This window comes from Podarcis melisellensis (assembly GCF_964234715.1).
Source record: "Podarcis melisellensis genome assembly, chromosome: Z".
Classification (NCBI taxonomy): domain Eukaryota; kingdom Metazoa; phylum Chordata; class Lepidosauria; order Squamata; family Lacertidae; genus Podarcis; species Podarcis melisellensis.
In genome coordinates this window covers 7,838,518-7,857,424 of record NC_138547.1, presented here as the reverse complement: position 1 = coordinate 7,857,424, position 18,907 = coordinate 7,838,518, and the positions used below count along the sequence as shown (strand labels likewise).

Genomic DNA, 18,907 nt, shown 5'->3' with positions numbered 1-18,907 from the left:
TCTGTTGATTGATAAACCATTTTGGGAATTGTAGCTTTGAGCTTATCCACACTTACCTTTCCTCCACTCTTTCCAGGTATGGTCCTGCATTTTAAAGTTTGCTGTCCAAGCACCCCTAACAACTCTTAACACTCTTAACAAACTACAGGTCTCAGAGGTCTTTGGGAGGGGTCATGCCTGTTTAAAGAGGTATCATAGTATTTTTAATGTATTGTGTGAATGTGGCCCAAGTTCCCTAGGTGGTTTTCAATATATACATAAAAACAATGGATATACAATGAAACAGATTCAGTGTTCAAAAGTGATGGAGAATTTCATAAACACAACAAAACAAAAGTGTATATAAGATTTAGATATGGAGTTTGTAGAGTTGGGAGGGACCCTGAGGGTTATCTACTCCAACCCGCTGCAATGCAGGAATCTCAGTTAAAAGCATCCATGACAGGTGGCCACCAAACCTCTGCTTTTAACTCCAATGAATGACATTTAATGAATTAGGTAGGTTTGCCATTAAATGCAACTGAATAAATATTTCTTCTTCATATTTGTGGGTCTAGGGGGGCTTTGCCCATGGCAGGGCCCTTATAATGTCTAGTTGTTCCAGCTAAGCGCACCAATGCATCAGTGTTGATGTTTTTAAACTGACCCATTAATGTGAACCAGGTTCTGTGCTGGTTTGGTATCAACAATTGAAATTGAAATACTTTATTGTCACTTGTACAACTTGTATACAGTGAGATTACATGAGCACCCTCCCTCAGCTCTCTTATTCTTAATTCCCCTCGTTTACTGATGCACACACACCAAACCTGAAAGTCAGTTGTTCATTCAGCAGCCTAACAGCCCATTGATAGAAGCTGTTCTTTACCCTGTTGGTGCGACTAATCATGCTTCTATATCTTCTGCCTGACGGCAGATCAAGAAAGTGCCGGCCAGGGTGTGAATCATCCCTGAGAATTTTCCTCACTCTCCTGAGTCAACGATCTTCTGCTATTTCATCCAGTGGATTCATGGGACAGCCCATAATATCTTGTGCTGTATTCAACACCCTCTGTAGGCACTTCCTATCAGATGATGTCAAACCAGCATACCATACCGAGATGCAGTATGAAAGGACACTTTCTATTGTTGACCAGTAGAAGGAGATCATCAGATGTTGATTGACATCGTTATTCCGCAATACTCTGAGGAGATGGAGTCTCTGATGGGCTTTCTCAACCACCTGGGTTGTATTTAATGGTTCTAATTATATTCTGGTTCAGGAAAAAAACACAGATTATTCACACCAGTTTTTGGTTCAGGCTTAGTTTGAATTCCCCCCTGGCCCAGACCTACAAGGATCTGTTTACAACATTAAATGTTTCACTGGAGTCAGCTCAACTGCCTCACAGAAATTACATACGCATGCGCACGTGTGTACACACACACACACACACACACACACACAAAAGGTATGTAAAGTTAGGACATTTCAGTAGATCTTTTATTCCTCCTTTCAACATATACTGCAGATATTATGAAATATTATGATGAATGCAAATGCTAGAATCATATATAGTATGGATGGCAAATCATTTATATCAGGGTAGGAGTGGGGAACTTTTTACAGGCCAAGGGCTACATTCCCATCTGGATAAATTTCCTGGGGCCACATGGATCAAAAGTGGGCAGAGCAACAAATGTAAATGTAGTCTTTGTATGGTGAGCTAGTTTTTAGACACACTCGCCTTCCTTTCCCCTCTCTATCCTCCATCCTTTGAAGGTCCATTTGATGGATCCCATGTCCACTTCTTAGGCTGCCTTGAGTACATCAAGTTCATTACCTCCTTCCAAAGCAGATTCAATCCAGGACATTAACATTTGTTTACTGCCTAATGTGTCTCAATTTCTACAGGGGCCTACAGCTGATTTTACACACAAACACACACACACATTAAGAAATTATTCATTGCTTAAAGCCTTTGGTTATTTAGACATGTAACTCCAAATCCTGCTTCCAATTATATTTGTATAAATATAGAAGTTTGCAGAGCTGCTCCTGATTTTCTACAAGGTATCTGAGCATCCATTGAGCCTTCTGATATCTGCCAAAGTAGCATCACTTCTGGGCATGCAGCCCAAGGTAAGAGTCTTAAGTAGGCTCTCTTTTCAGGGTATGGAAGTTCTGTGCTCTATTTTACAGTGGGCAGCCTATGCAAAGAACTTACCAGTCACAGTCCAGTTTAAAGATAAAGTGTTGGAAGTGCAGGTACACAAGATCATTAAGTTTGTAACGTAAGGGTTAATTATATTATCAGCAAGTCATATAACCATGGGGGAGGTGTTGCTTAGCAACCAGGCAGAGTGGCATGATGTTTGCTGAGGCTACATCTGATTAGCTGTGGATTTCTTTTCTCTCTGGTCTCAGTCTACATTATATAAATGATTTTACTAACATAAAGAACCTCAAGAAAGGAGATCAGAAGGGAGGAGTTTTGACGTTACCAATCAACTGTGAGCCCCTATACTGAGCAGGCACACAGGTCACCTGAGAACTCCTGTATGATTGCCAGAGTTCCCTGGGAAGAGGAGTTGCTTGTCAAACCTCTCCAGGAACTGTAGCTCTGTAAAGGGAATAGACCTGTCCTAACAACTATCATGCTTTTGAATTATGGTGCTGGAGGAGACTCTTGAGAGTCCCATGGACTGCAAGAAGATCAAACCTCTCCATACTGAAGGAAATCAACCCTGAGTGCTCACTGGAAGGACAGATTGTGAAGCTGAGGCTCCAGTACTTTGGCCACCTCATGAGAAGAGAAGACTCCCTGGAGAAGACCCTGATGTTGGGAAAGATGGAGGGCACAAGGAGAAGGGGACGGCAGAGGACGAGATGGTTGGATAGTGTTTTCGAGGTTACCAGCATGAGTTTGACCAAACTGCGGGAGGCAGTGGAGGACAGAGGTGCCTGGCGTTCTCTGGTCCATGGGGTCACGAAGAGTCGGACACGACTAAACGACTAAACAACAACAACAACAACTATCAGCAATTATCATGCTTGACAAACTACAGCTCCCAGGATCTTATTCAATATTTTATTGAATCAAATATTTTGAATTGAATATTTTGAATTCAATATGTTATTGAATAAAATATTGGGGTAGGGCAGGTAAGCCCTGCCTCACATAATAAATCCATCAACTTGAGGGGCGGGCAGCCCCTTCAAATATTTTGTTGGGGAGCCAAAGACCCTATACTCCTTTAGCCGTCCTTATCTGGGGAAAGGTATTGCAGTTCCATTTCAAGAATAGCCGTTATTTCTAAATTTGCATTTATCTAGGGTCGCCATATGTCCGGGTTTTCCCTGGACACACGCTCTTTTTCAGGCTTAAAATTTGTGCCCGGGTGGAAATTTAAAATGTGACAAAATGTCCAGGGTTTTTTGTTTGGCTGTGCGCAAGCCCCGCCCCTTGGTCCGCGAGCGGCAGTAGGAACTGCTCTTTGTCTGAGATTTCGTCGCCCCATCGTGGCTGGAGTTGAGCTCCTTCTTCTTCTGTCTTTGGCCGGCGGCGGCAACATCGTGGGAGCGAAAAAAGGCGGGGAGAGAGGTGGCGGGGAGAGAGAGAATGGCAGGAAGAGACTGAGCGGAGCAGCCGCGCAGCCTTGCCTCAGACTGGGCTTAGCTGGAGCCGCTGCTGCTCTTCCTCATCCTCTTTCTCTGCGTGGGAGAAGACGGGGTGGCGGCAGAGCCTGGACTCCCCTCACACTATCGCCACATAGTGAGAGCCTCCGCCTCCTCCTGGGCCTGCCCATCCTGTTCCCAGGCGTGCCAACCTGTGTGTTTGTATGCATACGTGCGAGTGAGGGAGAGGGAAAAAGCAGGAGGAAGGGAGACCGAGAGACAAGCAGTCACCTCTCAGCACCCGACTGCAGCAGCGCTTCTTGATTGAAGCCCCCCAGGACAAAATCGACAGTGCCCCCCCTCTCTCTCTCCCCTCTCCTTCCTCCCCCAGTGTGCTTACTCCACATCCCCCCTCTCCCACTCTCTTTTCCCATCCAACGATCCCTCCCCACACACCACACAATCCCCTTTCTCTCCCCTTTTGGGGGCGTCCTCCAGAAAATGAGGCTATCTTTGGCTCTGGGAGACCCTTCTTCTCCCCAAGTGGGACTACTGATTTAATCTCCCTCCTCCCTCCTTTACCTGCATCTCTGCTGCGCTCCCTGATTTTTTCCCCAAACGAGTTTTCCTCCCTCTTCGGTTTCTGATCACTCCCCATTTGCTTGCTCTCCCTTTTTCTGTTGCTTCATTCCCTTGCCCCCACCCCAGCCTCTCCCCATTGCATAGCTTTCTCAGTGCTTCCCTTGCCCCTACCCCCCAGCACTCGCCTCTCCTCCTCCAGACCCTCTTCCTTTCCTTCCCTCCCTCTTCTGCTGGGATCCCTCTTCCATTCGCCCCCCTGACTCCCTCGTCCTGCCAAGGGCCTCCCCCGCCCACTGCATCCCTTTCCCCCCTCCAAGTCCAGTGTTCTACCCCTACACTACACTGCCCAGCATCTGCCTAATGCTGAGTGAGAGCCTCATCCAGGGCCTGTCCATCTCTTGAAACCTTTCTCTGTTCATGCAATCTTCTGCTTGTTTTAGGGCCATAGCTCAGTGGCAGAGCATCTGCTCTGAATGCAGAAGGCCCCAGATTCAATCCTCGGCATCTCCAGGTGGGGCTGGGTAAAGAGTTCCTTCCTGAAACCCTGGAGAGCTGCTGCCAGTCAGTGTAGACCTGGAAGTAGGCAAATGCGTCTTCCTTTTTGCTCTTCAAAATATGGCAACCCGAAAGTGTATGCCCAAATCCATGGAAATCTCTTTGATCCTCTTTTTGGATATTGTCTAAGTGCCAGCCATATGTGTGTGTGTGTGTGTGTGTGTGTGTGTGTGTGTGTGTGTGCATCTTAACGAGGACTGTGCTGGCAACTTGTTGGACAAAAAAAACCTAAGGAGAAAACCAGGTTCAACGGAATGGAATGGAACATCCTGAAACAGAACCCTGCACTGCAACGTTTTGGTACAGGTCAGATAGACAGACAGACACACAAAAATATTATAGTAGGTTCAGGTGGCATTGGCATGTAGGGACTGGACCTTTGGTGGGATTGGTGTGGAGGGGAGATTTGAGAGGGAGAATCACTTCTCTGTTCTGGCTGGAAGTTTTATTCATGTGTTTTTGCCACTCTACCTGCTTTTATCTCTTTTTATAATTCTATACTATATTGTTACAACCTGCCTGGGACCTTATGGTAAAGTGCAGTTAAGAAATCTCAAATAAATATACTTTTTGGATAATGTATGAATAATATTCATTCATTTATCACATTTATATGCCATCTTTAATGCAAGGAGCTCAAGGTAGTGATCCCTTTCCTCAGTTAATGGCTCTCCCTTTCCTCACTTAATCCCCAGAACAACCCTGTAAGGTAGGTTAGGCAGTGGCTGGCCCAAGGGTCAAGTGGGGATTGGAACCCTGGTCTCCTAGATCCCTGTCTGACAGTTTAATCACTGCACTACACTGGCTTAACAACAACAAGTCAGGCAACCAGACGAGGTGCTGGATTTGGTGCCAGGAAAGATCTGGAGTCATTGCTCAGAATAATAAATTCTTTACTTCAAAATTAATTAATGATTTCTTTTTTATAAAATAAAATTTTATAAAATACAATACAATATATCTATTATTTATTGAAGGAAAAGAGGAAACTACCAGTTTACGCTTATTGATGGCACTCTTAAAAGCAGGATGAAATCGGATGATTTTAGGGGTTATCATTTTTAACTAGCAATTTTCTGTGAAACAAAAAGGATTAGTGTGCTCCTTTGTTAATAATTTCAGTTGAAATTAAGGGAATGGGCACCTGAGACCAGAGCTTAAATTTAGACCTAACAGAAGGCAACTGTCATGATTATGCTGGAACTGAAATTTATACTTAACACAGGGCAACCGGAGTGAAGCTGGCAAATCATCACCTTCTTGACAGTATATTGCAAGGAAATATAAATATGCCCATCATAATTAAGTAGTTTTCAAAATTAATGATTCTCTTTGTTGTATTTGTTGCTTTTAAAAAGCATACTCTGTTTGCTATAGGCCAGATTCCCCAACCTAATACTATCTAAATGTTGTTGGACTACAACTCCCAGGAGCCCCAGGCAGCAGGCCCAATGGTCTGAAACGATGGGAACTGGAGTCCAACAACACCTGAAAGGTCACCAAGTCTGGCTGGCCTAGGCAGATTCTCCTTTGCTTGCATTATAGCTGTGGTCAGAGTGTCACTAGACTTGCCAGCAGAGATGGGGAACTTTTTTTCTGCCTGAGGCCTGCACTCCTTTCTGAATAACCTTCTGAGCAATGCTATTTTCCTAGAAAAAGAGATGCCAGAACTCACCATGAACACCTCCCTTGTTTCCTTAGAATGGCAATGGTGCCCACCTGAGAGGTACCGGAACTAGGAGTGGCAGCTTGGTCTTGTGACCATGGGTGCTCAGGGCTTTGGGTACCATGCAGCATGCATGGCTCTGGCATCGAAATTTGTGAGTGCCCAGACCTTTTATGGGGAGCTTTTGTGTGCTCGGGCACCCAGGGTCCCACAGAATTGATACCTATGGCCAGAACTGAGTTCCAGTGAGTTCTGGCTGAAAAAAAAGTTCTGCTTCCAAGAGCCATATTCTTGCTTGGCGGGATACTGAAATCCTCAAATGAAAGGAAAAACAGACAACCGAGAGAGACGGCTCAGACAGATTTATTCAATTGACTAAGGCCTTTTGAAAGCAGAGTAGGCAAGGTACAACCTTTGGCAAAATCCTTTTATACAATTTCAGCAAATTCCAAGTCCCATCAAAGAGCTACCCAACCGATATCCCAAAGTCTAGTTATTCTATGTATTTATTTTCTAACCCCACCGCCACCCCTCCAACAACATAAAACCATAAATGTGTGCATCCGTCAATCTTTTTGCCTTTCTGATTCCCACTAATGTTGAGGGATAATTCTGGTTCTGGGTTAGGGTTTCTAGTCTTCCTCCCCTCCCCTCCCTGACTCTTATACAGCACCACAAGGCTTGAAATTAGTCTTGGCCTTGTGCCATAGCTGTGTCTACCAAACCATTTAAAATTATTGCTGTCCATTCCCCCAGGGCCAATAGGAAGTTCAGCTGTGATTCCAGCAACAAGCTAAAAAATAAATGATCACACACAAAAAAAGAGGGGGGAAATGTTGTGAGGGTGAAAGAGGCTGGAGTGGTTAAGGGGGAAAGGGCCTGTTTGCTGTACTTTGATTTCTCTGCATTGCAAAAGTAAAGCAAGCAAGCTAAGGATTTGGTGGACATCTAAAAGGAGTTGAAACAAATATTGTCAGAGATGAGCTATCAGTGCCAAAATGTGAGAGCCAAGTCCAAGTCAGGCAACCAGACGAGGTGCTGGATTTGGTGCCAGGAAAGATCTGGAGTCATTGCTCAGACAAAGCCCAAGGCTGACTAAGAAGCCTCATTAGTCAGTCCTGGTGATGAAAGCCATTGACCATCCTCAATATCACTCTTCATTCCATGAGAGTCCATCAGATGTTTTTGGCTCCTATCTCTGACCGTTTGCCATGCTGCGTGGAGCTGATGGAGTCCAATACCATCTGAAGGACCACAGGTTCTCCATCTCTGGTCTAAAGCCTTGCAGCAATTACAATACAGAGGGAAGGTTGAACCTATGAACCTCATAGCTCATACTCTGAGCCATTCTACTATATCTCATTAAAGATGATAAGCAGGAACCAACAGCATTTTTGCAAACCCTGGGCCAGGAATGGGGAACACCAGTCATCCTTGACCATGCTGATGGGACTTGAGTCAAGATATTCTCCATCCTTGCTTTACTGCTTAGTATAGGGGAATGTTTTTCAGCATCAGGGCCACATTCCTTTTGGGGCAATCTTCTGGGGGCCATGTGCCAATGGTGGGTGGAATCAGAGGCAAAAGTGGGCAGAGAAAGCCATATGAACCTTTGTATAGTGAGCTAGTTTCTACACACACACACACACACACACATATACATATACACACACATATACATATACATCCCCCTCTGTACATGCATGTCTATCCTGTATGTCGCCTGGAAGAGTATAGAAAGGCCCCAACCACAGTGCCCATTGCCACTGCTGGCCTGTGTCCCTCAAGAGGGTTGGCCAAGGAAAAACATGGTCCTCAGGCTGAAGGAGGCCCCCAACCTCTATGTTCTAGCTTGTATCTTTGTTGAGACACAGCATGAGGCAACACCAGTCTGATGCTTGAACCTGAAAAGCTGATGCCTTCATCAGATTCCTTTGTAGCCAAAGGAGAAACCCTGTTTCTCTAAAATAATGCCATTAAGACATATTAAAGCCCCAGATGTGCTAGTGCAGGGGACCCAATGCAATTCATTTACTTTTTAATAATAATAAAAACATAATTAAAAACATACATCTTGCTGGTGGGGTGGGGGAGTTATCAATATATATTGTTTGCTGAGTGTGGTGGTTGATTCATCTCAATTGTTACCCAGATTGTGCATCATGTTCCTCTGTTTCAGGATAATTTGATGTGATGCCTCTCAACACAAAACATTTGCTCTCCATTCAATGTCCTCATCACCAGCTCCTGTGCACAATGAAATGGTTCATTTAATGAAGGACGTCCTATGTTTATTTATGCATTTCTCTGCAGTTTAATTCTGGGGTGATAATTACCCTCCTTGCCCGAGTCTTCCTTTCTCTGCTGAATTAAAAAGGTTACCCACATATAAACACATCCTCAAGAGAACACAAGGACATTTCTCAGAAACCCTACAGATTAAGGCACCACAAAAACCCTCAGATTAGCTTTAACCTTTTACATCTTTTCTATTTTCACACCAACACCTATGTCACACTGCCCCATTTAAAGGAAGGTCCCTCTCAACCTGAAAGGGAATAATTGTCCTGTGGAAACTAAGGTGGCAATGACCCCCATAAATATTCTTTGTTTTGTTTGTGAATCAAAATCTTGTAGTAGTTCTTGTTTTTCCTCCTCCCACACCCTCCAGCTTCCTCTAACTTTAGATGCAATCCCTACAGCCCAGTGGTTCTCACTGGCAGTTAACCGTGCCATTCACTCTCTTGCCTTAAGAGGAAAGGAAAATAGCTGTTAACGGGAGAAATTGCAGCTAATTCCCACCTACCTGCCCGCTTCACCCACTTCCAGTGCTGCCTTGTGTTTTGATAGTATATTATATTTCCTAGTTCTCTTCATTTCCCTCTTTCTTCGAATAAACTTGCTGTCGTCCAGGCCCATGGAAAATGTTCATTGCACGCCATCCTATTCCAGCTAGCTGAGTTGTACAGGCAGAAGAAATGAAATTTGAAATACATCTCTTCAAGAGAGTTGGCATGCATGCAAAATGCAAGTGGGGGTAGATAAAGATCATCATTAATATTCCCGCATATCCATCTTAAGCAAACGACACAGGAGGCTACAATCCACTTTTGAATGATATTCCAGTGGATCACTATAGAAGGCTGGAATTTTTAGCGGCTGCAGGTTCCTGGGATAGGAGTGGCCTCTTCCTCTTGATTTCCATAGAGGTTAATGGTGACTTGGCTTTCAGGTTCCAATATTTGATCCTTTCTCCATTTGGCTGACAACAGCAATATGGACTTTAATGGTCAGCCCATGGATGAGATACAGCCCTATAAATTCGGTCTGCTGTCTGCAGAGGAGGTGCTTTTTACATAAAGCTATTCTGAGACGACAGAGATCCAGTAAACTGAGCTCAGCTACATTGCTGGAGATATATCTACACATTTTTATTACTGGAAATGGCATTAGGCTGAGCAACCTGACAATTCCTGCTGCCCCTACCCATATAGAGTGATTGGGGAAATGAACTCATATCCACATGAATCCAGCTTTTTTCTGGGCCAAATGAGGCAAGATGCAGAAGATGCAATCATAGATCCTCTGTCAGCTTTCTTCAAAGCAGCCACAGGGACTGAATTGGTTTGAGGCTAAATTGGATTGGACTGTGATGGTGGTGGTGTGGCAGTGGGAATCCCTTCCACAATGCAATTTCCCTGAATGAAATCTGCCTCTTCTCCAAAGGCACTAATGGTCACAAAAAAGACCCACTTGGGAGTTGCAGGTGGGGAGAAAGCATGCTGTTGTGGGCTTCCCACTAGGGCATCTGGTTGGCCACTGTGAGAACAGAATGCTCATGGACTAGAATGGCCATTAGCCTGTTCCACCAGGCTCTTCCTATGTTTTTAAGACAGGAATAATATGCATAGTGGCTTTAGGGCATGTGTAGTTTAGTTCTGTGAAATAGTGCAGAGGGCGTGGTTAAATAAAACCATCTCCTTCAGAGCCCCAGCCTGAGCTTGTGGCAGCTTTAAGGCAGGTATGAGGAATCTTTGTCCCCTGGGATGCTACTATACTGCAACTAATGCTCAATGGCAAGACATAAGGAGAGATGTAGACCAAAACCACCTGGAGGTCCACATCTGCTTTACAGCTTTGAAAAAAGTGTTGGGAGACCCAGTCTCCCATTGACTTTCATGTTGTGCCCAGTTGTCTCTTACATTAAGTTCTCCCCCTGCCCCACCGAAAAAAAGAAAAAAGAAAAAGCTTTTTCATGTCTAGAATCCAAAGTAACATCAAATTTTGCTAATGGGAACCAATGGGTTACTCGAGGGGTGGACTCTCCCTAACTGGAGGTCTTAAATCAGAGGCTGGATAGAAAGCCATCTCTTGGAGGGGGTGCTCTAGCTCTGGATTTCCTGCACTGGGCTAGATGGCCTTACAAGACCCACTCCAAGTCTGATTCCATGTATCTAAGGCAGAGTCACGGCAAATGCTCAATAGACTGAAAGAGGTAGTCATTTTCTCACCAAGAGATGGCAAAGGATATCCCTGGCCCACTCACTACAGTCTGAAGCTTCAGGCACAAATCTGAGTCCAGGAGCACCTCAAACTCATAAGACTTATGGGAAGAGGGGGGCAGATGGAGAGAAGATGGAACTTCTACAGATGTATGTGTCATAGTGGTGTGAGATATAGTAGCACGAGCTTGGGGAAAGGACAACTCCTCTGACTCATCGGCTGAACACATTGTCCTGCACATATTTAAAGCAATGTGCCATTAGAAATTAATGATCTAGTTGGGGTGGGAGAGAATCTAGGAGATGCAGCCATGTTAATGCATGGAGAGAAAGAGAGAGAAACCTCAATGACCACAGCACTGGTCCTTTTTGAGATGATGTCATGGTTTCTTAAGAGAATATCATTGGAATGATGTGGCGATAAGAGTAGACACTGTTCCAGCACCCCCGATCATTCTTGGAAATGTCTCTGCCTTGAGGAGGTGAGCAACATTCCCCCCCCCTTTTTCTGGGGCCACATTCCCTTGGGAGTAATCTCTCAGGGACTGGAGCTGAAGTCAAAAGTGGGTGGGACCAACTGCTACTTAGTTTTTCTTTTCCCCATATCCCCTCTCCTTGCTACTCATATAAAATTATGTAAAAGAGAGTATGTAGAGAGATAGGTCCACACATTGCCCATATGAACATAAGAAGAGCCTGCTGTATCAGGACAATGGCTCATCTACTCCAGTGTCCTGTTCTCACAGTGGCCAACCAGATGCCTGTGGAAGACCTGCAAGCAGAATTCAAGCCCTCTCTCCTTTCCTGTGGTCTCTAGCAACTGGCGTTCAAAAGCATTACAGCCTCCAACTGTGGCAGCAGAGCAGAGCCCTCATGGCTAGTACCCATTGATAGCCTTATCCTCTATGAAGTTGGCTAGTCCTCTTTTAATACCATCCAGGTAGGTGGACATCACAACCTCCTATGGGAGCAAGCTTAACTATGTGCTGTGTGAAGAAATATTTTCTTTTATCACCATTACCACTCCAAGCAGCAGCAGAGAGGGGAGAAAAAGAGATAAAAGAGGAAGACTCTCCACTGTTAGGAAACAGTGAGCAACACAATCCATTCTCTCTCTCTCTCTCTCTCTCTCTCTCTCTCTCTCTCTCTCTCACACACACACACACACACACACGCAAGATGCACACAAGCATAGAATTCACTTTGCAAATTTGTGGGGCCATTTGATTTCAGCTCTAAAAATAAACATAACATGGATGGTATTCGTGATTTCAGCTTGCATCACCACCTCTAAAAGCAGAAGTGAAAAGAAAGAGAAAAGAGGAAGACTCTCCACTGCTCCTAAATGAGCATCCCCATTTATTCTCCCCATGCACACAGAGAGAAGAAAACCAATCAAGACACAGAGAAGGAGTTCAATAACTGAAAACAGGGTGGCAGACTTGAGGGGCTGTTTGGTCTTAGCCCTAAAAAAATAAAATTCTAATTGAATAAATTCATAATATTGGCCTCTGGCACCACATCTCATGCTCTAGCCTTTTGGGAATTGTCATCTGTGAGCAAGTTTGAGGAGCAAGAGAGGGTTTCGCAATCCAAGTCTTCCTGGTTCTTTGCCAGGCTGCAACACACAGCTTCTCCAAATGCCGAAAGACAACTCTAAATGCTGAGAACGTCTCTTGGATGACTGGCTTGGAAAGGTCTTCTTTCTCCAATCTCCTCCCATACTTGTAGCCTTCAAGTCAAAAGAAAATAAAATTTTAAAATATCCTGCCAAACCTATGGTGCTTTTTGTTTTAGTTGTTTTAAATATTATTATTTTAGAGTAGAATTCTCCTATCTGGTTCCAGGTATTAACACATAGGCTGCACCAGATCAGACAAATGCCAACAGTAGCACAAATCAAAACACTGGGATGATGGAATTGAAGCAACAACCACCAGCTGGATGAACATTGTCGTAGGGCATGCCCTGGTAACATCCCAGCTGGGCTACTGTAATACACTCTATGTGGAATTATCATTGAAGAAGAAGAGAAGAGTTTGGATTTGATATCCCACTTTATCACTACCTGAAGTAGTCTCAAAGCAGCTAACAATCTCCTTACCCTTCCTCCCCAACAACAAACACTCTGTGAGGTGAGTGGGGCTGAGAGACTTCAAAGAAGTGTGACTAGCCCAAGGTCACCCAGCAGCTGCATGTCGAGGAGCAGAGACATGAACCCGGTTCCCCAGATTACAAGTCTACTGCTCTTAACCACTACACCACACTGAGGGTTGTTTAGGAAATGCAATTTCTGGCATCAGTTGCCATGAACACATAGCACTCACTGGTTGCTCATTTGTTTCTAGATTAAATTCAAATGGATTCAAATCTCCAGGACCTGATGAGTTGCATCTAAAGGAGCTTGTGGATGTAATCTCAGAGCCTTTGTCTATAATATTTGAGAATTATTGGAAAACAGGTGAGGTCCCTGCAGAATGGAGGAGGGCAAAAGTGGGGGGGGGGGGGGAGAGGAGAGAAGAACCAAATAACTACTGACCAGTGAGCCTGACATCAATAGCAGGAAAGGCCCTAGAACAGATAATTCAACAGTTGGTCTGTGAGCATTTTGAAAAGGATGATGTGATTACTAAGATCCAGCATGGGTTTCTCAAAAATAAGTCATGCCAGACAAATCTCATTTCTTTTCTTTTTTTTAATGGAATTACAAACTTGGTGGATCAGAGGAGTGCTGTGGGCATAGTGTATCTTGAATTCAGTAAGGTTTTTGACAAAGTCTCCCATGATATTCTTGTGAGGAAGCTACTAAAATGTGGGTCGAATGAGGTAACTGTTTGGTGGATTTGGTTGACAGACCGAACCCAAAGAGTACTCATTAATGGCTCCTAGTCATCCTGGAAAAAAGCTACAAGTGAGTGCCACAGGGTTCTGTCCAGTTGTGACTTCCAAATTCTTCTCAGAAACGGATTTTAATTTGAGATGATAAAAGAAACTCCTTTGCCTCTTCCTCTCCCACCCTCCTCTGGTGAGCCTTCAAACCTTCCTCACTTGTGCTTAGCTGTCTGTTGCTCTGGTAGCAGCAGCAGTGAGCGGAAGAGAGGAGGCCTGGAAGTTTATGGGTAAGTGGGGAGGCAGGGAAAGGGTTTGTAGGCTCGTGGAAGGAAGGGATTTTGGCAGCTTGGGAATGGTGGGGACTTTCTAGTGATAAGAGGGCTAAGGAAGGAGTCACTGGAAAGTGACTTTAATCCAACTGGTTTTTTTAAAAAAATAATTTTTATTAACAGGCCAATCAAATCACATTAATTCCAAATCACATTAGTTCCAAATTACACAGCCAATTTTTTAAATTTTTGTTGGGAGTACCCATACTTCGAGCTCCGAAAGGGATCCAAACATCCCTCTTGCTGCTGCTTTAATTACACAGTTCTGTCCAGATAGTCTCTTTGTTATTTTCCTCATCTTCTTGTTGTTATCATATATTCCTTTCTTTGTGATCTCTGATAGTCTCCACAAGCGGGTTGAAACCAAAACATGTTATACCCTGTGTGGATTTTATGCTTCTCCAAGAGCCATATCAAAAAAAAAAACAGACATCATTTCCACTCCTCCATACAAAACATTCCCACAGTCTATCTGTTGATTTCCACAGGCCTGACAGTCTGTCATCAATTTTCTCAGGGGGCCCTGCCAGGTCAAACTCACATTCTCTCACATTCCAATATAATAACCAGCCATGGTCCTCCTCCCCCTCGTCCTCCTGTGGGCAGGTCTGCCGTAATAAGTCTCTATTTATAACTGTGTCACAAAGCTTTCTTTCCTTTCCCGATGTTCCCACAAGCCATATCTTTGATTAGTAATTTATTTCCACACAGTTCTTAATTTCCTGCTTGTGATCAGTAATTGCAACGATTCTTTCTCGGGGGGGGGAGGGTTATTGGGTACTCACATAAGACAAAAAAGAAAAGTTTTTTCCTCCCCCCCATTTCAGTTTCACTCCGACATACCAATCCTTTGATGAGTCTTCTTCTTGATTTATTATACAGCCCGTCGCTCCACTTCACAGAGATCCCTTTAATTAGCAGTCTTTACTCCCGATCTTCACTCGAAGTATGTGCATTTGCTTCTTTTCTAATTGTTTATTTTAAGCTGCTGCAACTAGCTGTGCAATCAGAGACAGCGTCAGGGAGAGCCAGACCCACACAAGGGCTTTGTGCCTAGTGCCCTCACCCCCTTCTTTCGAATCCAGGGGTGATTTATGGCAACAGCAAGCAAGACAGTGTTCCCCATTCCCTTGGGGTACAAGGGAGGCTGCATACTCCCATATCAGCCTCTTAATTACCTCGTGTGAGCCGGAAAGATGGTATTGTCAGCCATCTTCCAATGCGCCCCTAGCGGCCCCCTAAATCCAACTGTTTAGCATAAAGATCTTCTCCTGTTTTTACTGTTGGCAGGATGGTCCAAGACTAGCTTTATTAAATCTGTAATAATCTATGGTTTAAAGAGCTACTAATCTTTTTCATATCTGTGGCTAGAAATATAATAATACAATTTTGGAAAACAGCTACCAACTTAACTCTAGAGGTATGATCAGATAGAATATGGAATGCAAAGACCAAAGACAGTTTTGATACTGTATGGTGCATGTTTATTTAGTATAGTGGAAAAGACAATGTTGCCCTCTCACCACCAGCTACCCATGACTCACAATGGGACAATCATGTTAAGTCATATTGTAGAATACACCTAACTGATGTAATCAGTTCTAAACCATTTACAAACTTAGGGCTTGTCCATACTTACCTTTTGTCCCATTCTTTTTTGCCACAGGTCTGTGCTTAAAAGCTCTGTGTCCAAGCTATGGTCTTTTCGCCCGGGAGCTTTCCCTTCAAAAACCTGCTCTTTAGCACTCAGTAGGAGCAAACATCAGTTCAGGGTTCCCACAGATTGCTGTTTGCTTTGTTTGAGCTTTAAAGAGAGGGGCTTTTTTTGTGGGGAAAGCTCCAGAGCAAAAACAAGGATGGTCAAACATGGAGCTTTAAAGTACAGACCATGCATAGAAAGAGCAAAGGAAGTGTGGATAAGCCCTCTATGTTTGACTGCATTATTTATGTTGTGTATACATGAAATGTTCCTCCGGGAATGGCAGCATATGGGTATTCTTTGTTATATTAAGAAACTGAAAAATAAAGTTAAGAAGGAAAAACAAACAAACAATGGAAGTTGTGTACAATGCTACCTAAAGAGGCATGAGTCAATAATTTCTGGGATATAGCCCTGACTGAATGTCTAACACAACACAAACAAGTGGTGGGGGGTGAAGCAAAAAAAGATTGGTTCAAAGAAGTGTGATTTTTATCTTATTTTTACTGTATTAATAAGGGCTCTGAATTCTCAGGCCCACCCAGTACCCATGTCTCACTTTGGAGGTGCTATACTAACACCTGAAAATCACACAGAGTTAGTAACTTACTTTCTGAGACAATCCACTGCTTCGATCTATTCTGTCTCTGTACTAGGTATTATATCATCCATGTTTGTAATTGGATTCTCTTACGTATGTCTACTCAAAGGTGTTCTATTTTGCTTTCTTGAAATCAATAAAGCAGGCAACAATTAACCTATCAGTTGTTAAGGGCTGTGCATATCGCATATTGACCCAAGAGCCTTGAACCTGGCTTGGTAGCATACAAGCTGCCATTGCAGATGTTTTGCCAAAGGCGCTATATGCCCTCAGCCATCTCCCCTCATCAGCAGTCTAGCTGCTGCATTATGCACTAGCTGGAGGATCTGGACCAGGCCCAAGGGCAGCCCAAAAGAGAGTGCATTGCAGTAAACCAGCGTAAGAGATGTGTTCATTTCCCTTCCTTCACTCTGAAGTGGTACAACTCAGAAGGCGTTTTACCAGCTCAGTGAAACCAGGCCCAGAATCTCTTGCCTTCCAACATTCTCCATCTGGAGAGTGGGAAGGGGAAAGAGAGAGAGACAGCACTTGATACCTCACAGGGGTATTGTGAGGACACCATTAAAGTCTGTGAGGCCCTCCTTTTACATGGAAGGGAAAACATAGGATGGGGGTAGGGTCACGCAAGTCCTTGAGATTGATGGATTGACCTTCTGACTGCAGGGGCCTGTCCAGGCCCAGCATGTCACATCAGTGTTTCTCTGGAGAAGGCCAGAATTAGCAGACCTCTTCTTCCTCCCCCACCCTCTCCAAGGCCTCCTGAGGGGCTGAGTTTGCTGCTCCAGCAACGCTCCCAGATAGCGTCGGCTCAGGGCATCAGAGCGTCATCTTGCATCCCACAGACAGATTGCCAGAGCACTGGAGCTCTTGGAAGTGCCTAACTTTGATGTATGGCTGATAGTTCTTGTAGGAAGTGTCTTAAAAACCTCTCATTTATCAGGGTTGTTTTCACGGTGCGCATGGCTGAAGATGAGAAGCAAGCAGATTTATTCGGGGAGGAAGCCAGCTAATCCTATTTAAGCAGTTAAGGAGGAGAGGGGCTCGTTCCCTCAAGTTCAGTGGAACACTGAGATGAGCTTCACCAACACACACACACGCACACACACACGTGGGACACTTCCCAGACACTTCCTTGGCAGGTCTGTCGGAAGCAGATGCATCTGCTGCTAGCAATTGCTTAGAGGCGTCGCTGGAAGCACTGTCCCACTCTGTATGGACAACAGAAGGTGACCTGCAGCTGAATACGGCTGCTCTACAATTCTTTGCAAAATCTTTGGACACTGTTTAAGAGGGCAGAATACTGGCTATGTCCAGGAAATTCCAAACATATGGCAACCCAGTGCTAAAAGCAAACTCAGAAGAGGAGGGCCGATTCACAAGTGTGCACATCACTTGGTCTTTTGTCACTCAGTGGAATGTGTGTGGCAGGACACCTCATCCCCTGCCACAGTCACCATCTTGTATTGTATAGTGATTTTGGTCCTTCTTTATGTGAAACATTGCTGGGCCACTCTTTGGCCATACTTTCAAACACCATTACGTACAGAATTTCCATTCTAATTTTCACCCAGGCTGCTTACAATAAAGTAGTGAAAACCCATAAATAACTGTATTTAAAAGCTTTTCAAAGTAGCTTGTCAGCAGGATGTGTTGAAGAAGACAGGCAGGCACCCAGTAGGCCAGTGATGACAGAATCATTTTCAACCAAAGGGCCACATTGCTAGTGCAAAACTCCAGCTATGTCGACCAAATAGCCTCTGCTCACTCCATCATTGCTGCCATCTGTGGTTTGGACTGGCAGTGGTAAGTAGAAGACCAGCACAGGCTGTCTCTCTGTTGCTACTGCCAAGTAGATTTCAATTAGGATTAATGTAGCTCGCAACCGGATGAAAGGAGGAGGAAGAACAGGTTCCCCATTACTTAGATTTTGGTTGAATCATGAATGCTAAATTCTGATAATGAATAATATCGCTTTTTATGAGGTAGTCCAGGAAGGGGTTGTTCTATCTTAGCTTCGTTTTATGAGGCTTGGATTTCTTTTGTCAGCTACTGAAACAGCCCTAATTCAAATGAGCATATTGCAGGTTGTGTTTTATCAACTCTGAGAGCGCAAGCCATTATTTTTAGGGTAATATAACTTTGTATCAGGCATGCAGCTCAGTTCCATTTTTACCTTATGCGTCCATGGTTGCTGCAATCCAGGAGTGGGGGGGGGGATCTCAGGCCCAGGGGCCTAATGAGGCCCCTCTGTTTGGCCCTTGGGGCATAAGTCAGGCCACACACCTCTGTGGTGCTTCTGCTGGGCTGAAATTAACCCTTGAACTGGGTTGATGCTTCTTGCTTCTGCAGTTGAAAAGATAGGAATCTTGTGGTGTTTTTATAGCTGAAATGCAGTCTACCATATAAATGTACTGTAACCATAACATAATTGCTCCACCCACATTTGCAATTGGCCCTGTTCACTACTCACATGTGATCTCCTGACAGGTTACCCATAAGGAAATGTGGCCCTCGGATTGAAAAAGATCCCCCCACGCCTGCTA

The 18,907-nt window shown here is 44.3% G+C and overlaps 1 long non-coding RNA gene across 1 annotated transcript; it reads right to left on the bottom strand.

Moving 5' to 3' along the window:
• Positions 1 to 8,270: 8,270 nt before the first annotated feature.
• On the bottom strand, positions 8,271 to 18,647 carry LOC309361589. Its single transcript, XR_014164537.1, has 3 exons — positions 18,538 to 18,647; positions 9,208 to 9,357; positions 8,271 to 8,648 (listed from the first exon to the last, which is right to left on the bottom strand). It is a non-coding gene; the product is annotated as an uncharacterized lncRNA (long non-coding RNA).
• Positions 18,648 to 18,907: the final 260 nt, after the last annotated feature.